At 41.7% G+C, this 15,576-nt stretch overlaps 1 pseudogene; it reads right to left on the bottom strand.

The window, feature by feature from the left end:
• Window positions 1-1,192: 1,192 nt before the first annotated feature.
• LOC118621589 lies at window positions 1,193-14,007 on the bottom strand (annotated as a pseudogene).
• Window positions 14,008-15,576: the final 1,569 nt, after the last annotated feature.

Here is a 15,576-nt window from a genome sequence, read left to right on the forward strand (position 1 = left end):
TGAACATTGCCAACTGAGAGCTGAGACTCATGTTCTTCCCCTCCTTCTCCCCTTGGGAGATAGAAGTATATGCGGGAACAAATTCCAAGTCAGTAAAGATGTTAACATTGGGGAGAGAGGGACTGGAAAGCAGAGGGCAAGGAAGCCAGTTGGTGGAAAGACATGGACACATGGAAAGTTGCTAAGTGATATTGATGGCAGATCACTTTGTATGCTCTAATGGAGATCCATGGAATTCTCTCTAGAGTTCCTTACCTTGGACCCATAATCACCAGCACCGAGGTCTGGATTTCACTTGTCCTAGGACTCCTGTGCTTGTGCATTCTTTCAGTGAGCCCAGGGTTACTTGAAGTAATTTGGCCAAGTTTCTGTTTCTTACCACTGGGTAAACCTGACTAGAACAGTGCCATAGGAGATTGGAGGGAGAGTGAAAGCTGTAGATAAAGAGGTGTTTGTTTGATTTGTGTGGAAGACGTGTTTCTTTGTGATTTTCTTTTTTCTTCTAAAAAAGTATATGAGCTCCAAAAATTCTGGTATATTTAAAGTACCAATTGATGTATAATTTCTCCCCATTCATTCACAACTGGCAATGTATTGATTGTCCTTAGGTACAAAAAGATAGGCTTGTTGGGTTTGAGCTAAAAGTCAGAACTTGCTTCAGTTATGTATGGGATGTTTTTGTTCATTGTGTCTTTAATCCTTAATGGTACAACTTTAATTGTATCTATTTTCAAAGTATCAAAACAGTATTTCTGAAAATTACCCTTTTTTAGAGCAGTAGAGTTGAAGGTCTTTATATTTTTTTTCCCCAAGGATTAAAACATCTGATGTTCAGACCTTTCCTTGCCATAGCATCTTCTCTCCAGCAACCCCTTTCCACCCCAACTGGACTCCTTGCTGGGCGATTTATGGCTGGGCTCTGCCTGTCCTGGCTGAGTGATCCTCCCTGGATTGCTGCCCCTTTAACAAGCAGACCCTGTGGCTCCTGAGGCTCCCGCCCCACCCACAGACCTTGCCCGGGTGTCAGGTGTCCACCATGGGCTCAAGAATGAATATAGGTATGACCCTCCACTCGCCAAGCCCCAGACCTCTGCACCTACTCCCAACCCTGAAGGAGGCCAAACTGTTTTTTTTTCTTTTTTCTTCTTCTTCTTTTTTTAAATGGTAGCAGTGTGGTTTATTAAGTTGTGCCCTAGTACAGACTCTGGGGCTTGCCCATGGTGCTCTTGATGTACGAAGCCCAGACATTCTGCCAGTTCTTTTTGAGCAATGACACCAAGAAATTGACAGCTTAGTGGATGTTGCTCATCATCTGTCATCTTCACGTGGCCAACAGCCACTGCCAGACACAGAACCTTCTTCATCTGGAATTTGATTGTGGATTTCACTTCATGGACTTTGGCCACCATGTTCTCATTGTGGGTCAACAAGGAAGGGAATTTGCCAGCCTTATTCGGGCCTGGGCCCAGGATTCGTGGGATCTGCTTGATCAGAGTCCCTGAAGCCAAAAAGGCATCTTACTTCTTGGCCAGCTTCTTGACCAGTTTCTTATTTTTGTTGAGTTTCTTCAGCGCCTCGATATCCATGTGGGGGATATCCACCGCCTTGGCCTCATCACAGTGCTGCTGGCCCCCAGAACACACACGGAGAACTTGAGGCGGGGAGTGGACTTAAACCTGATGGTGCTCAAGAAGCGTTTGTCCTTCTGAGGGTCATAGTTCTTCAAGCTGATCTGCGGCTCCACCTCTCCAAAAACTTCCGTGCTTGCGCTGGTTCCCGTGCAGGACTTCCTGCACCGCCTCGTACAGGGTGTCTCGGAGACTTTGCTGCTCATGATTCCTCGAGCCCAAAAACCGGAAAAGACTTCTTTAAACATTTTTACTCCTTTCAACCCAGAAACATCACAATCTAAGAGGATGGAGGGGTGGGGAAAAGAAAGGGCAATCTGGGGTGGGGATGGGGTGTTTAGGGGATCTGCACTTGAGGAGGCTGGCTGGGAAACCATTTCCCCTTTTTCCTGTCCCTTCCCCCACCGCTGCAGGTGGGCCTGTGGGTGGGGAGGAGGAGCCTTCAAGGGCACTTCCTTTCCTGGCTCTGCTTCCCTCCTCCTTCATTTCATTCAATCATAATGTTGATTCATTCATTCAACAAATATTTATTACTCACCTGTCCGCCCTGGGCCAGGAGCTGTTTTCCAGCTGGTTAGTGGAACTTAATAGCCCCAGGCCAGCCAACCAGCACCCCAACAACCCCCCCACCTCCCACACACATTTCTCCTCTAGCAGGTGTCCTATCACTTCATCAGTCCTTACAAACTGGTCAAGTCTTCCCTCATTCCCAAGAGAAACATTTCCTTCACCCTCACCATTCCTGTACCACCTACCTTGTGATGAGTTGTCTTCACTCTGGTGCTGCAACCCCCAACTGAAAATTGTCCCTTGGGGGTCTACTACACAGGACATCTCAGACTGTCTCTTCTCTTTGATGGTTGCTCGGTCTCTGCCTGAAAGTTGGTGCCTGTGTCCATGGTTCTGTCCCTTTTTCTCTTCTTGACTCACAAAACAAGGCTTCCTGGATCAGCTCATCTAATCCGGTGACTTCACATGAACTAAAACCCATTCCTCCCTCAATTTCCCATTTCCCTGCAGATCTTCAGGCTGAGTAACAGGGCAAAATGTTCAGCTTTCTTTTGGACACCTCTTCTTGAGTGTCCCTCAGGATTTCAAACTCAACATATTCAACACTGAGTTTATTATCTTCCCCCAGGTCTGGCCCAAACCTGCTTCTATGGTCTTTCTTGCCTTCTATACTAGCACTGTCCAATAGAGTGGCCACTAGCCACATGTGGTTATTTTTTATTGAGGCTGTATTTATTTATTTATTTTTTATCCTCACCTGAGGACATTTTTCGATATTTTGTTCGGACAGAGTAGGAGGGAGAGAGAGAGAGAAACATTGACGTGAAAGGGACACATCGAGTGGTTGCCATCCACGTGACCCAATCAGGGCCGGGGACAAACTGCAACCGAGGTACGTGCCCTTAGCAGGAACCGAACCCGGATCTCTCCAGACCGCAGGCTGATGCTCTAACCGCTGAGCCAAACCGTCTAGGGCTTATTTTTTCATTTTCTATTTTTTTTCCAATTTTTATTAATTTATTTTTGTTACAGATGTTTCCCCCCCCCCCGCCAGACACCCTCCTTCCCATCCTTCACCCCCAGCATTGTTGTCTATGTCCATTAGTTATGCATATATGCATATAAGTTCTTTGGTTCATCTCATCCATCTCCTCTGCCCCACTACTCTTAAGATTGTCAGTCTGAACCATAGTCCTTTCTATATCTCTGAGTCTATTTTGTTCATCAGCTCACCTTGTTCACTATATTCCACCAATAAGTGAGATTATGTGGTATTTGTCTTTCTCTGATTGTCTTATTTCTCTTAGCATAATACTCTTGAGGTCCCTCCACATCATCTCAAAGGATAAGAGATCTTTCTTTCTTACAGCTGCATAGTATTCCATTGTGTATATGTACCACAGCTTTTTTATTTATTTATTTTTTTTAATCTTCACCCAAGGACATTTTTTTCCATTTTCTGTTCAGACAGAGTGAAAGGGAGAGAGAGGAAGAGAGAGAGAGAGAAACAACGACGTGAAAGGGACACATTGAGTGGCTGCCACCCACACGACCAACCAGGGCTGGGGACAAACTGCAACCCAGGTACATGCCCTTAGTGGGAACTGAACCCGGGTCTCTCAGGATCACAGGCCGATGCTCTAACTGCTGAGCCAAACTGGCCAGAGCTATACCACAGCTTTTTTATCCACTCATCTATTGATGGACACTTGGGCTGTTTCCAGATCTTAGCTATTGTAAATAGTGCTGCTATGAACATAGGGGTACATATATTCTTTCTGATTGATGTTTCAGGCTTCTTAGGATATATTTCTAGAAGTGGGATCACTGGGTCAAATGGCAGATCAATTTTTAATTTTTTGAGGAAACACCATACTGTTTTCCGTAGTGGCTCACCGGTCTGCATTCCCACCAGCAGTGAACTAGCATCTCTTTTTCTCCAAACCCTTGCTGGCATTTATTCTTTGATCATTTGTTGATGGTGGCCATTCTGACAGGTGTGAGGTGATAGATACTTCATAGTTGTTTTAATTTGCATCTCTCTGATGATTAGTGACATTGAGCATTTCTTCATATGTCTCTTAGCCATTTGTATGTCTTTTTGGAGAGGTGTCTATTTAGGTCCTCTGCCCATTTTTTAATTGGGTTCTTTGTCTTCCTTTTGTTGAGTTGTATGAGTACTCTATATATTTTGGAAATTAACCCCTTATCTGATGTATCATTGGCAATTATGTTCTCCCATATAATGGGTTCCCTTTCCATTTTGATGGTTGTTTCTTTTGTTGTGCAGAAGCTTTTTAGTTTGATGTAGTCCCATGTGTTCATGTTTTCCTTTGTTTCTGTTGCCTTAGGTGATGTATCAGTAAAAATTCTGCTGCGTATGATGTCTGAAATTTTGTTGCCTACATTTTCCTCTAGGATTTTTATGGATTCATGAGTCACATTTAAGTCTTTTATCCATTTTGAGTTTATTCTTATGTATGATGTAAGTTGATGGTCTAGTTCACTTTTTTGTATGTAGTTGTCCAATTTTGCCAACACCATTTATTAAAGAGGTTGTCTTTGTTCCATTGTATGCTCTTGCCACCTTTGTCAAATATTAATTGAGCATAATGTCTTTGGTCAATTTCTGGGTTCTCTGTTCTGTTTCATTGATCTATTGGCCTGTTCTTGTGCCAGTACCAGGCTGTTTTGATTACAGTAGCTTTGTAGTATAACCTGATATTCGGTATTGTGATCCCATCTAATTTGTCCTTCTTTTTCAAGATTGCAGTGCTATTCGGGGTCTTTTTTCGTTCCATATGAACTTTTGAAGTATATGTTCTAGTTCTGTGAAATATGTCATTGGTATTTTGATGATGCATTGAATCTACAGATTGCTTTGGGTAGTATGGATATTTTAATGATGAAATTCTTCCAATCCATGAATAAGGCGTGTGCTTCCACTTTTTTTCTATATCTTCCTCTATGTCTTTTTTCAATCTCCTGTCGTTTTCTGCAGATAGGTACTTCCTTGTTTAAGTTTATTCCTAGGTATCTTAATTTTTTTGCTGCAATGGTAAATGGGATTGCCTTTTAAGTTTCTTTTTCTGTGAGTTCATTATTGGTGTATAAGAATACCATCGATTTCTTGACGTTAATTTGGTATCCTGCTGCTTTGCCAAATTTGTTCATTAAATCTAGCAGATTTTTGAGGGAATCTTTAGGGTTTTCTATGTATAATATCACCACATGTGGTTATTGAGCACTTAAAATGTGGTTGGTCTGAATTGAGATGTGCCCTATGTAAAAGACACACCAGATATTGAAGACGAAATCCAGAAAAAGAAATGTAAAAATATCTCAATCATTTTTATATTGATCATACATTGAAATGATATCTTGGATTAAATAAAATGTATACTGTATGCTTTAACCATAAAAAAAAAATCTAATGTTCAAAGAAATCCTTGAGAGTGATTATTTTTGGTAGTTCCTCAAGGATAAGACCCTCCTTAGGTGAGGAATCTATCTATGTGTAAGAAGTGAGCTGTAAAGGTAATAAACTGGCAAAGAACTCTGCAGCACATGCTGAGCCCTGTGGGCCTCCTCCTGCCTAGAGTTTGATATATGCAAAGGAAGCCCCATTAACAGCTGCTGTCCCCTCTGGTTGACAAAGATGAAAAGCTTAGCAATAATGAGGGTGGAGAAATCAGGTTTTGTTCCCTCTTGACAGATTATATTCCAAGCAATCTGGTGAGAGGGGGAGGAAGGCAGGTCTGGAATAAAAGTAGAGCCCCTTTAATTTCAAAAATGGTGAGAGGAAATTAAAATAGCAAGAGCCAGAGCCAGTCCTGGAGGCAGACAGTTTGTGACATAGGCTTTGCTGAAACAGACAAGGAAAAATGATTACAGGAAAACGTGAAGGTAATGTAGAAGAACTGGCCTCCTATCCCGCATCATTTACTGGTGAATTTCCTACTCTCAGCCCAAGAGCTAGGTGTGGAGGACAGAAAGTCTGGGATTGGATATGCGGGGGAGGATAGTCACTATTTTTCTCCACTTTGACTGGTTCACTCCCTGGATCCCACACAACCACACACATTTTTCCAAGGCATGCAAGGCAGAGATCTGTGGTCAAGGAAGGGTGCCCAGGCTAGCCAGAGTGGCCAGGCTGTGGGGTGGAACAGAATATTCCATGAAGACTTAGGAGCTCTTGGGACTCTTTTGTACTCTTTTCACAAAAAGATATATTTCTCTGCCTAAGAAAAGTCTTATGAGAGAAGCAGCAGCCATGGAACTGTGGAGAAGAAATACTAGCGACAAGTAGGTCATGCTTTGCTGTGAACCCACAGAGGTGAGATGAACTTACAGAGTGCCAAGAAATGGTGCCATGAGGGAACAATGAGAGGACATCAACTTCAGACTGCCCAGCAGTCAAGCAACATACTTTTATTAGACACCAGAATCTGCTTGGCCTGAATCAGGACCCTAGGAGGGGTATTCAAGGAGGTCCTTTAGTATGTATGGGAAGACAACATGTGTGGGTGTGTGCATGTGCACATGTGTACACATGTGTGTATAAATAAATTAAATATCATAGAACACCATAAAATCTAAGGTAACCTTGCTTGGTGTGGATGGTTAGTGATGAATGAGCTCTGAAGGGATGTTAGCAAGTTTTATAATAGTCTGAAGATTTTGGGGACCACCCCAGCTGCTACTCCTAGTAGTCTCCCCCTCACCCCTACTCAGGAGCACCTTGGAACATATCCTCTAATTTTTATAGACAAATTCAATTTTATAAAATATAAATTTGAGGGGGTGAGAGCCTAGGGCAGGAAATGTGGCTGGGGAGGTAATAATGGAAATGGTAATGTTTATAATGATAGCTAATGTTTGAGCATTGCTTCTAAACATTTCAAATGAGTTAATAATTATAGTCTTTTTTTGTTTTGATTTGTTTTTTGTTTATGTATATTTAAATTCTCACCCAAGGATATTTTTTTCCCATTTATCTTCAGATAGAGTGGGAAAGAGGGAGGGAGGGAGGGAGGGAGAGAGAGAGATGTGAAAGAGACACATCGACTGGTTGCCTCCTGCCAGGGCCAGGGACAAACCGAAACCGAGGTATGTGCCCTTGGCCCGAAATGAACCTGCAACTCTTTGGTCCACGGGCCGATGCTCTAACTGCGGAGCCAAACCGGCCAGGGCTACCCGAGGATATTTTTTCCGTTCATTTTTAGATAGAGCAAAAGAGAGGGAGGAAGAGAGAGAAAGAGAAACATTGATGTGAGAGAGGCACATCGGTTGGTTGCCTCCTGCATGACCCCAACCAGGGCTGAGGATCAAACCTGAAACCAGGTACATGACTTTGACCAGAAATCGAATCCAGGACCCTTTGATTTTCAGGCCAATGCTTTAATGGCTGAGCCAAACCAGCCAGGGCAATAATTAAAATATTTTTAACAAATCTACGAGGTGGTAATAATAACAACAACAATAATAACTATCTTAGCCTTTCTTAGTTCCAAGAAAACAGAAGCTTGGGTAGAAGGTGTCTATGCTATTATTTTATTAGGACATGCAGTCTCAGGCAGCAGGAGTGAGGGACTAAGGTGAGGAATGCAGGTGGGGACGGAGAGCCCATATGAAGATGCTAGCCAGATGGTCATTGGTGCGATTAATTGCTCAAACCATGGGATTCCATCTCTGAGAATATATCTCTTATATATATTGTGTCTCAGAACTGTTCCTGGGTGGGAAAGGGGAGATAGGAAAATAAATTATCTACTGACCCTTGTCTCCCATTGTTAAGGATGTTAACTTCCCTGAATTTTCTGATTGTGTATTTGAATCTGTGGACACCAATTAGGTTGGGTCCTTCAGCAGCTTTGACAGGGCAGCACCCATATGAGAAGAAAGAAAAGAGGGAAGACATAGGTGGAAGGTGAGGCACCGTCAAAATGCAGCTGTTTAAACTGAAGGAGGAAGCATGCAGAGCTGGAGGAGACCAGCGAGGCTTCGAGACCTGGGGTGGTGCATGGGCAGTGTCTAATATTGTCCCCACTTGCATCACAGATTGTGTCCTCTGTGATATGCTGCTCTACTAACATGAAGAGCAAACTGATCAGGTGGTCGTCACCACATCCGGTTCAGCAGAATGCTTACTGTGTGCCTTCAAGAAATGCTTTCTACTCTCTGCCCTCCACTAGGATTTCTAATCCATTAGTGGTTAAGATTATGGGATTAAGAAGCAAAATGCCCCAGTGGGTTCTTGGGAATGGATAATTAGGGGGCTGTTCTTTTCACCCCTTGGTTCTCAAACTTGTGTATTCTAGCAATTAGAGACAGATCACCATAAATATATGTGTATATTCTTGTGTATATCTCTGTATATTCTTATGTATTTCTAATAGCTAGAAAACATGAAGTTGTATGCAACTTCCCAAGGTGTTATTCCCAAACTGGTGTCTTATTGAGTGTTGCATGTTGGGTTCCCTGAGAAGCTGACTTTGAGATGGAGATTAGTGTGTAGGAGGTTTATTAGGCAGTGTTTTGAGATCACCCTCTGTGGAAGGTAAGTAATGCAAAGGAACCAGGACTAGGCAGAGAGAAAAGCTGTGATGTAGTTTTAGCAGAGACCTCATCTTCCCCACAGAAGATAGAAAGGCCTTTTAGAATTCTTCTGAGTTAGGGTAAGGAGACTGAATCTTTATGTCCCTATGTCAGTCAGATATGGCTGCTTTGGGAAGGAGTCATGCCCTTGGGTTGGTGGATCTCTTTAGTGAGGACAATTCCTAAAAAGGCTGACAGCTCAGGGTTATGTTGTCAGCAGTCCCAGTACTTGGGAGGATAAGTCTTCATTCCTGAAGAGGAGTTTCAGTGGTATATCATTGCATCCTCCTCACTGAGCCTTTTATTGGATATCCCACCATTCTATTAGATCGGCGGCTTCTGCGGAATAGGTACATGGTCATATCACTGTCATATATCTATAGTTAACACCTCCTTTGCTGTAAGGTGGGTCCCCCAGTTTGAGGCAAAGTTGTTTGGGGTTCCATGTCATTAGATTATATATTCTGTAAGCCCTTAAATGATAGGGTTGGAGGAGACATTGAGAATAAGGAAGGTCAACCCATAACTGGAGACTGTATCCATTCCAGTAAGGATGATCTATTGCTTTTTTTTTTTTTTTTAGGGGATAAGGGGTCTTTTGTGATAATCAGTTTTCCATCAAGTGGTTGGTTATTCTCCTGGAGAAATGGTTCCACATCAAAGGCTAGAACTGGCGGAGGGTAGGTCAGTCTTGGAGAGAGGAAACTCATACTGTTAAATCCTTATATAGTCTGTATTCTTGTCACCATGACTATTTGATTTATGGGCCCATTGTGCAAACACTGAGATGGCCAAGGAGAGAGGCTGGCTAATATCCATGGGGTAAGTTATTCTCCCTGGTTGTTGAGGGTCTCCCGTCTGTTGAATGCTCACTGATGAACATTAACAAGAGAAGCAAAGTGGCCACTGCCATAAGCCCACCATATACCTCTTCCTACAATTCCTTATTTACAGTCTTCTACTCTTGTTACTTCCAGGTCCTTAGCTGGCAACCATGGTTATATTTCTTTCTAGTCATTTCTCCATACAAATTGGCCCACCAAGTGTACTGATTACTGATCTACCCGCTAGGATGAGTTGCTTTTTCCTCTCTCCTTTAGGACCACTCTTGATGGGGGCTGTATTATGTAAGTAGGCTACTTTTTGTTAGCACCAACTATTACCCCAATTTGTCTGTGAACCAAGTGTGTTTTTTTTCTTCTCCCTTATTTGTCATAGGAAAGGAGATTGTCATGAGCTGAAGGTGAAGCATTAGTGTAATAGAGGTTGAGAACACAGAGTCTAGGTTCTGTTCAAATAATTTAATTATGCCTTCAAATAATGCAATTATTCCTTCAAATGACCTATGCCCTCAGATAATTTAATTATGCAAATACTTTAATTATGCTATCTCTACTAAAGCCCCATTTGCACACGGAAAGCTACTTTTCAAATGGTGAGTAGTTAACTGTTGCAGATGGGTTGGCTATGCGCCAGACTACTAGGGATCTATACCTCTTCCGTTTGGGCTTACCAAGGATTTTACATATGCACAATATTCTGCTATGGACACCTTTAGCAACATTGGTTCTTCTGGATCATACAACCTGAGTACTAAGGAAACTTGCACTACAGTCTGTGTTCCACTCAAAATTGTCAGTCTCCTAAGTCACCTGATACGTGGGTCAGGTATGATGTATACTAGTAATATTTATATATATATTTTTTTATCCTCACCCGAAGATATTTTTCCATTTTTTTTTTTTTGTACAGATAGAGTGGGAGGGAGAGAGAGGAAGGGAGAGAGAGTGAGAAACATCGACGTGAAGGGACACATCGAGTGGCTGCCAAAATCCAATGAAATAATCAAATGCCTAGTATAGGACATGTGTTGAAACAGTGTCTTTTACCTTAGAAGGGATATAATGACATATCCCAGACCACTGCATTCCTCAAAGCCTCACTGATGTGGCAAGCTCCTGTATCTTCATAGGGTTTTTCTTGCATCTTCCAGCATAATGTCTCTTTCTAGGGCATCCATTATATTTGTAAGTAATATGATGTCATCAATATAGAGAAATGGTAATATGTTCTGCATAATGTCAAGATGATCCAGGTCCCTGTGGATTCTATTTTGACAGAGAACAGGACAGTCAACTTGGTCCTTGGGCAGGATGGTTGAATTATAATTCTATCCTTGCCTCTCTTTTGATCTTTTTTCATCTCTATTGATGGAGTTAGAGAAGAATACACTCACTAGGTCTATAGCTGCAGAGCGAGTGCCTGAGGACATTTTGTTTTGCTCCAGTAGAGATGCCACATCTGGAAAGAGTATCTCCACTTGAGGATCCCACCTGTTTAAGCTTATGGTAGCCTACTGATGACTGCCACATGGCATCTGGTTTTCTCAGGTGCCAAAACACTAAAGGGATATTATGGAGAAGACTACCCTTGTTTTCTTTAAGCCTTGAAGGGTACTGCTAATCTCTGAAATTCCTCTGGGGATGAAATAATGTTTGTGAATTACTATCAGCCAAGGCTGGGGCAGTTTCAGTGATTTCCACTACATCTTTCCTACTATCATGACTCTTATTCCATAAACTAGACGACAAATATGAGGATTTTTTTAGGAGCTAAGTATATCTATTCAATTATGCACTTGAGAACTAAGGAATAACCATAGGACAGGTTTGCCATCCTATTGGGCTGTCTCTAAAATGGTCTTGGTATAATGCTCCATTTTATTACCTGGCCTGCATAGGCATCCATTTTAACCAGAGGATTATTATAGAATTTCGGGCTTCTTAGTATTAGTGGAAGCTCAGATCCTATATCTCATAATCCTCAAAAATGTGAATATTCTGAACATTCCTTTTTCTGGTGAACAGTTACCCTGGAAAATGGCTTCAGATATATTGGGGTTAGAACTTGGGAAGCTTTCATTACAAAAAATTGTGGTAGGTTACATGGTTCTCCTGAGGAGGACCTGGCTTTTTCTTCAATCTGTGGCTTCTGGATCTAAGGACAAGAAAAGAATAAGAAAAGAAAAGTATCACAGAAGCCAAGGAACTAGAACATTTCAAGGAGACTGCTATATATCTACCCAAATGAATTTCCTTCACCTCCTGGGCACATAGCTAAATGACTTCTTTATGATGGTTGCCTGAGGCCATGTGACTGGGTTCTGACCAGTAGAAGGCAGGCAGTGTAATGGATACCACTTGTACATGGAATGCTTGTTCCATAGAAATCTCCCACATGGTTCTCCATCTTGTCATTTCATTTGGGCAGTTGAAGGGCACCAAAGACACATTTTACCTGATTTCTGTTTCCCCTTTGTTTTCTCTCAGGTATCCAATGATTCGTACTCTTTAAATGAAAGATGATTGGAGCTGGAGTTAGGAGTTCTGCTTCTGCTTCCTGGTTCTATCACCCACTATCACCCCAGGCAAGGCATGTAACCTTGGCCATATTAATTATTTCATCTACAAATAAATGAAGCATTGGATAAAGTGGTCCCCAAGCTTCTTCTAGTTCCTAAAACTGTGTGAATACTGAATACAGTCTGAAATTGATTCACAGTAAGAAGCCAGTGATTGATTTTTGGGGTTACTCATTTCAGGGGTCTTTCATTTTAGCAGGTGTGGACACTTTCTGGCTTGGCTTGTTTTGCTGGGGAGTTAGAGCAATCTCGGCCCTGACTCTAATAAATCCCATTCCTTTTTTACTTTAAATTGTGCTGCAGATTGATGGTGGTCCTGATGATTAGTTCAGGGCCTTGATATCCTGGGGAACTGCAGCAAGGCAACATGCTAGGATGTTCTTAATCTGTGTAAGAGTGCACAGCAGGCCCTGTATACTTATGTCCTCCAGAGAATATGATTGAACATTCAAGTAAAGTTTCTATGAATGGAACTTTTATGCTTAACATCTACCATAATAACATTTTCTTTTCTGATCTTAAAGAAACTCTCTGAAGAACGAATAAAATGTTCACACCAAGGAAGAACACTTTATAATCATAATTACGTTACTCTAAAAGGCTGTAATAAACTTTAAGCAAGTGCTTCCTATTTTATTTTCATGGCAAACAATTTATAAGCAGACCTGTCCTCTTGACATGATAATGAAAGAGCAGTCACACATGTCAGCTGGGGCAATTATCTCCTTCAGATGTCTGCCATAAGTATTACATGATTCCTTCCTGCTGACACCTTCTCAACTGTGACATGCATATTTAAAACAACACCCAAGAGAGCTAACTTTAAAATTTTGAGTACTTTCAAGAAGTTCCATCTGTATCAAAAAGCCTTGTATCTCATCTTCTCAGATAGTCTTCCCTTTGCTACCTGCTTTTTCTTGGGCCTCAAATGGAAAACAAAACAAAACAAAAACAAAAAAACAAAAAAATGGAACAAAAAGTCACACAGAAACATATACTTTAATAATGAACATTAGCCTAGGATTCGGGGCCTTAAAAACACACCCTGCTTATTGTCTCAGTGAACAAAGAATCTGAGGTCAGATAGATATGGGTTCAAATTTCAGCTCTTTCATTTTCTAGCTTTTTGACTTTGGCCAAAGGACAAACTCTTTGAGCTTCACATATAAAATGGTAAAGATATAGACTATAAGCCAAGATAGCAGGGCAAATTAAATGAGAGAACAAGTGCCCAAGCAGGAAGCTTAGAATCTGTCACGTGAACATTGAAATTTTGGTTCCCCTCCTTCTTGCCTGTTCTGTGTGATGTTTGGATGTTACCTATAGAGTCCCTAAAGTCTATGGTCTCTCTGTTGAAGAGGACAAATGGAAGGTGAGAGGGGCTAGAGAGCATCGTGCTCCTCAGTCCAGCCCCAAAATTCTCGATGTACAGGTTAAACATGTTTTCTCTGCTCTTTCTTTCCTGTCTCTTCTTTCTCAAGTCCCAAGCCACTTGCCCTAGTTCCTCCAAGCTTTCACAAAACCTCGTCGGTATTGACTGCCCACAGGCCTCCCAAGGAGTCAGTCTCCCCGTCAGTCACTGTCCTCCTGCCAGGGAAGGCCTGAGTCTGTCCTCATATGTCCAGGCCACTGATCGCCAGCACCCTGCTGCTCCTCTCCTCACCCAGCACGGCCTGCTTGTGTCTCTTTGGAGCAGGTACGAGCACTTCCAGGCAGAGGATGGTTCCAGAGCTCTAGAGCATTGTGATCTGGATGGTCAAGACACCTTTTTGTTAGGAACAACTTAAATCTCTTTTCGACATCTGCAGTCTTGTTCCTCTCATGAAGTTCACTTTTGGCACCAAATTCCATCAGATACTAAAGCCATCTCTTTCCTGCCTTGATTCATTTCATAGGAAGCACGGTTGGTTGCACGTGAAAAGGTTAATCATTTTTATTCCTCTGTTCTGAATTCTCTTCAGTTCAATTGCCTGTTTTTTAAAGTCTGGGAACAAACAGCACAATCTTCCAAGAAGGGTTTTCTTGTATAAAGGAAAAATTATATCTGGGCCCTTGGTTATCATACTGCTTTTTTTACACCCTGGGATTCCTGGAATCTGTTCCCATATTTTTCCTTCAAAACACTGTATTGCTGACTGATATTCAAAATCTCCTAATGCAGTTGGTTAATATCTGCTAGACTTACTAGTAACTGTTTTAGTAACTTCATTACTAGTAACCATTTTTATTTTTGTGTATGTGTGTGTGTGTGTGTGAGAAAGAGTAGAGAGATTTGAACTGTGTGTTTGTTCAATAGTTCATTCATTCACTCACTCATTCACTCTAGAGTCACTTTCTGTCCCTTAACTATGGTAAAAAAAAAAAGCATTGAGATATCATATCCAGAGTACTAGGTTCTTGTTCTATCCTAAGATCAAATTGTTGTGTGATCTTGGGCCAGGAGTGACTTAACTTTTCTGGATCTTAGAATCTCCACCTGTAAAATGGAAGGGTAGGATTAGTTCTGTAAAATGTCTTCTAATGTTGGTATTTCAGGAACCTATTCTATTTTACATTTTATGCTTGTCTTTCTTTAAATTAACTGATACTACTGTACCAGGACCATCCATAGGGTATGGAAATAGGGATAATTGTCTCAGGTTTCAAACTGTGTGTGTGTGTGTGTGTGTGTGTGTGTGTCCTAGTGTTGTGGGAGATGAGGTAACCATTTGCACAGTCAGTGAGGGACCAGAGAGTGGGACTATAATTGCCATGCATTTACCCACTAACTGATGTAGGCTTTCCTGCATCCCATACTTCCCTTCTCCCACAATAACCAGAAAGTTAGGGCTGAGTGCCTGGTAATAGGCCCCCTTCAGTAGACTGCACATTTCTTCTTTAAATCTCTCCTTTCTTGATGATTGTCCTGGACTGTCATCTTAACCAAATTTCTGTAGCTTGAGGTATGAGAACAATAAGTGGATTATTTTGATTCTCTTTTCCAGGGAAAGGGCTTATGTGATTACTTGTTATAACTTGTGGTTTTGGCCATTCATATTGGTCCGAATTCTGGAGAGACAGACTTGAGTGTGAACCAAAGCTTTACCACTTACCAGCTATATGGCCTTGGACAACACAGATTTGTTCCTCTCAGACTAATGTTTTCCCGTTGGCAAGTGAAGAAAACTACTTTGCAGTGTTATTGAAGTGGGGAAAGTGGAAGATTATTAAAAAAAATATGAGTAATGCATTTACTGCTACTCTTATTCTTGTGTTCAGCGACATCAGTAAAGGATGGAAAAGGGCTCTAGGCCTTTTTTTCTGGAAACAATAACCCAAGTAAGTCACCTTGAGTTAAGGGCAAATCCCCTGAGAGTTCTGTGATCCAGACCAAGTTCCCCTAATTCCTCTGAAAATCTCTTGAGTGGAGATTCTGAAGTT

The sequence above is a fragment of the Molossus molossus genome, unplaced genomic scaffold (genome assembly GCF_014108415.1).
Source record: "Molossus molossus isolate mMolMol1 unplaced genomic scaffold, mMolMol1.p scaffold_m16_p_1, whole genome shotgun sequence".
NCBI classification, from domain to species: domain Eukaryota; kingdom Metazoa; phylum Chordata; class Mammalia; order Chiroptera; family Molossidae; genus Molossus; species Molossus molossus.